The sequence below is a fragment of the Dendropsophus ebraccatus genome, chromosome 10, assembly GCF_027789765.1.
Source record: "Dendropsophus ebraccatus isolate aDenEbr1 chromosome 10, aDenEbr1.pat, whole genome shotgun sequence".
NCBI classification, from domain to species: Eukaryota; Metazoa; Chordata; class Amphibia; order Anura; family Hylidae; genus Dendropsophus; species Dendropsophus ebraccatus.
In genome coordinates, this window is record NC_091463.1 from 82,268,691 (window position 1) to 82,277,033 (window position 8,343).

The window sequence follows — 8,343 nt, forward strand, 5'->3', positions numbered from 1 at the left end:
ACACCACTTGGAAGGAACAAAACCGTAAGGTGGGTTCCCGAAGCCCCAAAGGCTAGTTTTCATGGTGTGCACCAGTTTATGTGGTTTTGGTCTTGGTTCCCCCAAGGCATTCCCTTTAGTTGTATTACTAAGGATCTAAGCCAAAGCTAAAATGAGCGGAGAGAGAGAGGTGTACAGCTGAGTTTGCATTACAAGGGTACATACATGTACTGTATCGCTGCAGATTTCACGGTACTCTCTCAGCGGATTTTCATGGGAATGTACTCGCCATTTCCCCTCCCCCTACCAACCACCCCTTAATACACAATTTTAACTTGTGGAATAGATGGCCACTGTGTTTATTTAAGGCCTACTTATTAAACAATTTCTACTCATATTTCTACTCTAAATATCTCATAAATATAATTAATAACCTTAGCATAACCCTCAGATTTACTTTTAAAAACTAGTCCACCCCTAAGGGGCAACACACCCTTTAAATAAACACCATAACCTTTTGTAAAACCATACAGGGGGGAGGGGCTATTCCAATCTTCTAGGCTTGGCCGCGACGTTCTGACTAAACCATCTTCCCGCCACAGCTCTTTTTTAAGTCTCTGGGATCTCACGTGATCTCCTCTTTACCAATCAGTCATGCTACTTACCCTTTTCTGTCCAATCACCTGGATTTCGCTTGGATACGAGAATATTTTAGAAAGGTTAGACCAATTGCCCCTCAAAAAGGGGGGCACCTGAACAAACAACTCCTTTAATCTTTTTTTATTTATCTTACAAGTGGAGCGGAAAGTGGGAATATAAACCAAGTACCATAGCCCTATAACCCCTAATAGGGAGGGAGCCAATACATTTCCATGTACCCCTCTTATTAAACACTCCAGGGGTCTTCCATTCCCTTAACTAATTAGCTGCCGGGCATTAAACAAGATAATGCTTTACCTGACTGCGCTTCTGCCTTTTCAGCCAATTAGTGTGCTGTCCTATTGCAGTCACTGGGTGGGATGTCAGTGACCTGGGAGCCTGAGAAGCAGGCCGGAGCACGGGCAGTTAAAGCATTATCTTGTGTAACGCCCGGCAACTTATTAGTTAAAGGGGTAGTGCAGCGGCCACACAAAAAAACCAAACACAGACACACTCATAAAATATACTTACCATCCTACTGGTGACTATTGCCTTTCGAATTACCCGCCGGCCGCGTCCGCCACCATCCTCGGCTGCCGTCCACGCTTCCGGGTGCAGTAAATGGCAGAGAAATTGGCTGGAGCGCATCACATGGCTTTCAGCAAGTTCAGCCAATCAGGGCTGAGCAAGCTGGAAGCCATGTGATGCGCTCCAGCCATTGAAAAGGCTGCTGGTGCACATGTGCACCAGCAGCCTTTTCTTCTCCCATTCACTGCTGTGGAAGACAGCGAAGAGGAAGGAGACAAGGACCACCCCTGCTGTGATGGAATCAACCCAAGATGGCGCACGGGAGAAGAGGACGGGGTTGACAGTGATTTGGTAACTTCTGACATATGCTTGATAACGGCCTTGTGAGAAGGCAGAAACGTTGCATTCTCTCTGTTATTTTTTGCCACATGCAATAAATATCACTTTTTTTCCACCTGCTGGTGTGCTGCGGAATTTCGTTGTGTACCTATTGGGATCCCGAGTCAAGGGACTTACTCTGTACAGCACCCGCTGCTTGGACTTGGAAGTGCGGCTTTCTCCTGTCTCTACTTTAACTTCTGAGAAAGGGGGGGAATGGGGCCAGACCGCTTAATAACACACATTACAAAGTTATTTAACTTTGTAATGTGTGTTAATTAAGCGGAAAAACGAAAACGCTGCACTACCCCTTTAAGTGGGCAGTGGCTACATTCTCGCAGTGGAATGAAATTTCGCTGTGAAACTCGCAGTGTGAACTCCACTGTGAACTCAGTACGTGTTAAAGTACCCTAAGAACCTCTACATGGTACAGAGCTGGGAGAGAATGCATTTAGCTAGCAAATTGGTTGGGGTCTGAAAACCCCAACCAATTTGGGGAAAACCTTTTTCAATTTACGGATTTCTGTAATTTTTGGACAATCTACATAGATTTTTGTTGATCAACGACAACTGGCCGTTATGCCTGGGACATAAACATGAGAGTTACATGATTTTGGTAAGCAAAAAATGAAAACAAGAAAAACAGGAAGGCAGCACATCATGTGAAGATATAAGATGAGGACTCTCCTCTAAGAGCATGTACGCATGATGGAAATATACTATTCTATGACTGAAGTGTCTGCCAATATGTGTGAGACTATGGTAGTAGATCTAATCCAGAGCTTTCTTCTTCCCTTTCTATTGACATTTTTTAAGAATGACAAAGGTTTGTTTTACGGGACTCAACTGGGAGAACATCTACAAAGAATTTATATGATCTCCTTGAGTTTGCAAGGGTCCACTCTCTAAAAAAAAAAAAAAAACATTCTGAGCTTACATTAATTTCTATATAGTGCTCTGGACTATTCAGGGAAGGGGACATCCGGGCGTCCAGCTGTTGCAAAACTTCCCATCCTGCCTAGACAACCAAAATCCCAAAGCATTCTCATTTTGATATAATTGTCCAGGCTTCTGTCCAGCCCATTGTTTTTTTTATACTTTTGCCCAGGCTTTCACCCTTATACCAGATTTTAACTCTTCTAAATGCCCCCAGTTAACTGTTAATATTTCCATTTTTGAGAATTATGAATTTAGCTAGGAACAAAAATTTTAGGCTATGGTCACACATAGTATTTATGTCAGTCTTTTCTCAACGAAAACCAGGAGTGAGTTGAAAACTCAGAAACTGTGAAAATCTTTCCATATTAATTTTGTCCTGCCATTTCCACTCCAGATTTTGGTTGAAAATATACTGACCAAAAGACTAACAAAAATACTACGTGTGAACATAGCCTTACTATGAAGGGTCCATCTTCCCCTTATGTACCATATTCAGTATAGCCACTTTTAGCTTAGGGAAGAACCTTTCTTCCTCCATCTAACAATGAATTTTAGGATTTTTAATAGTTAACTTTTTATCTACGACTTCTAGAAAATCTTCCAAAAATAATAGTTCTCACATTATAAAAGTATTTCCTTATTTCTACACTTTTTGGGGGTGATATACCCTACATATAAATCACTTTTAAATACTTTTACCTAAGTGAAATTATTAAATTTCTTCTGTTATATTGAAAATGATTTTTACTTGGAGAAACCAAGAGGGAATTATTATCTTTTAATTAATCTCAGGAAACCATCAAGAATCGAGGCAACAAGTATTTATAGTTGAAGCAAGGTACTATTATATAAATGAGCATACAAGTGTATCACTGTGGGCCACCACGATATGTCAGGGTAAGTAACATGAGTAGTTTCATTCTAACATTGTATCTGTAGACGCTGTAACATGAGAATGTTTTTGTCTTTCTGTATGTTTTTGTATTTCTGCATACTACAATATACCCAGTCTTACCACTTATTACAGGCTATTTTATGCGTGGAATTTTTTTTATCATGTGTTTTTTTGCTTTTCAAATACTAAAAGACTATGCCTCCAAAAAGTCTTTCTTTACTTAGCTTCAAATGGTCAAAACTTGACAAAAAGTTGGCCAAACTTTTGAGAATGTGAAAACAAAATGTTGGCATAGTAGTATGAAGGTTTTTGTGGTGATGTATTTTAAATAAAGAACTACATTTACATTTGATTGCCTTAAGGAGCAGGTTTTTTTTTCCTTTTTCTTTTTTCTTCTTCTTCTTTTTTAAATAATGGGTCACTAAATGCCACACAAAGCTGATATGATCTTTGGTTCTGTGAAGGAATTAGTTCAACATCCTCATATTTTCAGATTATCATGTACATTTTAAGACACAACAAAACTACCATCACAGAATTCCTTCTATCTGGTTTTCCCAACTTTAGACTTTACCTCTTTACTGTTATTTTGATGATTTATATTGTTACAATTTCCGCCAATGTGTTTGTCATTGTCATAGTTAAGGTAGAACAACGTCTTCACAAACCCATGTACTTCTTCATCGGTGGTCTCTCTTTCTTAGAGATCTGGTATCCATCAGTCACTGTTCCTAAACTACTATGGGCTCTGCTAATGAACAACAAGTCTATATCACCTGCCGGTTGCTTAATGCAGTTTTTTTTCCACTTTTCTTTCGGTGTAGTGGAGAACTTCCTGCTAGCTATCATGGCTGTTGATCGATACGTAGCCATATGCAAGCCTTTACGGTACACACTCATCATGAATCCTGACACATGTATCAAACTGCTGTTTGGTTCGTGGTTCTTAGGCTTCGTTGCAGTATTTGTTCCGTGCATACAGGTCTCAAACCTTTCATTTTGTTCTAGAAATGAAATTGACCATTATTACTGTGATTTTGCTCCTTTGATCAAGTTGTCCTGTTCGGATACATCGGCAGTTGAAATGGTTTTTTTCGTCTTTGCTTGTTTCATCATTTTTGGTTGCTTCCTGATCATCTCCCTGTCTTATATTTGTATTATTCAGACAACGATGAATTCCTTTGCCAGAAGACGTAAGGCGTTCTCTACGTGTGCCTCGCACTTAATAGTTGTTACTCTTTTCTATAGCACAACCATCTTCATGTTTGTCCGGCCCACCACTGGAGACTTGGTGCACTTGAATAAAATGATATCTATCATCCCATCCATAGTGACCCCTCTCCTCAACCCTATTATCTACACTCTACGGAACGAAGAGGTAAAAGAAGCTGTGAAGAAGGTCGTCCAACAAATCTCATCATGAGAAGATCAGTATTGGAAATCCATATATAGACTTGTAACAGGACACATGTAGTAGCCTACAGGCCCATACTGTCACACCATGTGTCCCACATTTTATACAGAGTTATGGATTTATATAGAATCTGCAAGGAGATTAGGATTGCACCATGTTTCACACGTAGTATTATGGTCACATTTCGGTCCAGTCTTTGTTTTTTTTTATTCAAAAACAGCAGTGTATGAAAAAAAAAAGAAGAAAGAAACAAATCTTTCCTTTATAGTTCATAGTGGATTTGACTAAAGATACTGACCAAAATTATATGTGTGAACTTTTTCAAACCTTTTAAATGTTTATATGTTTTCAGTATTTTCTTACTTCTTCTCTTTTTTATAGGCACATTGGGGGAGATTTATCAAAGATGGTGTAAAGTGAGACTGGCTCAGTTGCCCCTAGCAACCAATCAGATTCCACCTTTCATTCCTCACCGACTCTTTGGAAAATGAAAGGTGGAATCTGATTGGTTGCTAGGGGCAACTGAGCCAGTTTCACTTTACACCATCTTTGATAAATCTCCCCCATTGAATTTATATAGTTTGATAGGACTATTTGAATTATTTAACTTTGTCTATTAGTTCTTAGTTCTGATGTAATGGGCCTTTTTCTATAATTCATACATTTTCATTTTTAAAGGGAGTCAGACATGAAGTAAACATAAATATGGAAATAAATGACAAGTAAATATATTTTGTGAGACTTTCCTGTAACCGCACAGTAAAAAAAATAATGAAACACTTTTTGTTCAGCCCTTTCTTAACTTTAGTTTTGTTTAGTTTTGTCATCTAAATTGTATAAAATTAAATGAAAATTATTATGAATAAATAAGAATTCTGCAATGTTTTTGCCTTTGTTTTTAAACAGAATTAGGCTATGTTCACACTACGTAACAGACCGGCCGTTCCGTGACCCCGGCCAGGTCATGGAACGGCCGGTCTGTGCCCGGATCATCGCGGCCAGTACTTAAGTACCGGCCGGATAATCCGTCCGGCTGCGGAGCTCTGATGCGGACGCATTACTGAATTCCGGCCGCAGAAAACTGACCTGTCAGTTTTTTTCCGGCGCCGCACAGATCCCGGCCGGAGCGCATACGATGTGTATACGCTCCCGCTTGGATCCCATTCAACATCAAGCTATGTCACACACCGCAAAACTACGGCCGTAGTTCTGCGGTGAGAACTACGCCCGTAGTTTTACATAGTGTAAACATAGCCTTAATATAGTATTAGAGTTTTTACAATGGATACAAATATTCCTGTTCTTTATACAATGCTCAAAAAATAAAGGGGACACTCAAATGACACATCCTAGATCTGAATGAATCAAATATTCTCATTGAATAATTTGTTCTGCATAAAGTTGAATGTGCTGACAACAACAGCACACAAACATCACCAATGGAAATCACACTTATTAACCAATGGAGGCCTGGATTTGGAGTCACACACAGAATTAGGCTATGTTCACACTACGTAAGTCTCCGGATAAGTGGCCGGAGACTTACGTAGTTTGCGTACAATGGAAAGTATACGATCTACGGCGGGACAGTTCACACTACGTAAGAACTTACGCGAGGATCATACACGGCGCCATAAAAAATGAACCAGACCATTGTTTGTGCCTTTTTGTGACGATCCAAAAGGTTCTGTGGGGTGTCCGGGGCTAGGCGAAGATTTCCAAGTAAAAGACTGCTGTCAGATCGCTACGTAGGGCGCTCGGGAATCGTAAGTAGACTGCGGGCGTAAGTTCGCCCTCCGTACGTAGCCGGCCGCAACTAGCGCAAATCCCCGGCAGGAGTTTAACACGTATATGTCCAGCCACGAAAATATGCAGCCGGACATATACGTAGTGTGAACATAGCCTTAAAGTGGAAAAACACACTACAGGCTGATCAGTCTTTGATGTAATGTCCTTAAAACAAGTCACAATGAGGCTCAGTATTTTGTGTGTCTTCCACGTGCCTGTATGATCTCCCTACAACGGGCATACTCCTGATGAGGTGGCCGATTGTCTTCTGATGAATCTCCTCCCAGACCTGGACTAAAGCATCCCCCAACTCCTGGACAGTCTGTGGTGCAGTATGTTGGTAGATGGAGTGAGACATGATGTCCCAGATGTGCTCAATGGGATTCAGGTCTGGGGAATGTGCGAGAGAGTCCATAGCTTCAATGCCTTCATCCTGCAGGAACTGCTGACACACACTGCCAAACCGCTCATGCTGAAGCATGTAGCAGGCAGCAAATCGCTCTCCATGGCGTCTCCAGACTCACACTGTCACATGTGCTCAGTGTGAACCTGCTTTAATCTGAAGGAGCACAGGGCGCCAGTGGTGAATCTGCCAATGCTGGTGTTCTCTGGCAAATGCCAAGCGCCCTGCACTGTGTTGGGCTGTGAAGACAACCCCCATCTGTGGACGTCGGGTCCTCATACCATCATGGAGTGCGTTTCTAACTGTTTATGTAGACACATGCACATTTGTGGCCTGCAGAAGGTCATTTTGCAGGTCTCTGGCAGCTTCTCCTGTTCCTCCTTGCACAAATAGGTAGTGCTGGGTTGTTGCCTTTCTATGGCCTCCGCCCCATCTCCTGGTGTACTGGCCTTTCTCCTGGTAGTACCTCCAGCCTCTGGACACAACGCTGACAGACACATCAAACCTTCTTGCCACAGCTCGCATTGAGGTGTTATCCTGGATAAGCTGCACTACCTGAGCCACTTGTGTGGGTTGTAGAGTCCGTCTCAAGATACTATGAGTGTGAAAGCTCCACCAACATTCAAAAGTGACCAAAACATCAGCCAGAAAGCACAGGTACTGGGAAGTTGTCTGTGGTCCCCACCTGCATAAACATTCCATTATTGAGTGTGTCTTGCTAATTGCCAATAATTTCCACCTGTTGTCTGTTCCATTTGCACCACAGCATGTGAAATTGATTGTCAATCAGTGTTGCCTCCTAAGGGAACAGTTTGATTTCACAGAAGTTTGATTTACTTGGAGTTATATTGTGTTTTTTAAAGGGGTTGGCCACTTTATAGTAAAATTGCTCAGTGTACAGTATTAGGCTATGTTCACACTACGTAAAAGTACGGCCGTTGTTGCCATCGGCAACGTTGTGGAGCAATGCCTTATTTTCTATAGGATCCCGGCCGGAGCGTATACACATAGTATACACTCCGTCCGGGATCCCATGCGGACCCACAAATAACTGACATGTCAGTTTTCTGCGACCGCAATTCAATGTTCACACAATGAAGCGAGCGGCTCTGGTCGCTTGCTTCATTGTGTCCTATGGGGAGTTCTGATGCGTGCTCACACTGATGCGCCCGCATCAGAACACTACAGCCACAAAGATCATCCGACCGGTACTTAAGTACCGTCCAGGATGATCTGTGCAGAGACTGGCCGGGTCACGGAACGGCCAGTCTCTCACAACGTGTGAACATAGCCTTGGTATGTGTGCTCACTGTATTTACTGACAGCAGCTCCCTGTGTACCTCATGGAGCTAAAATCAGATTCCCCTCCTCCAGGCTGTG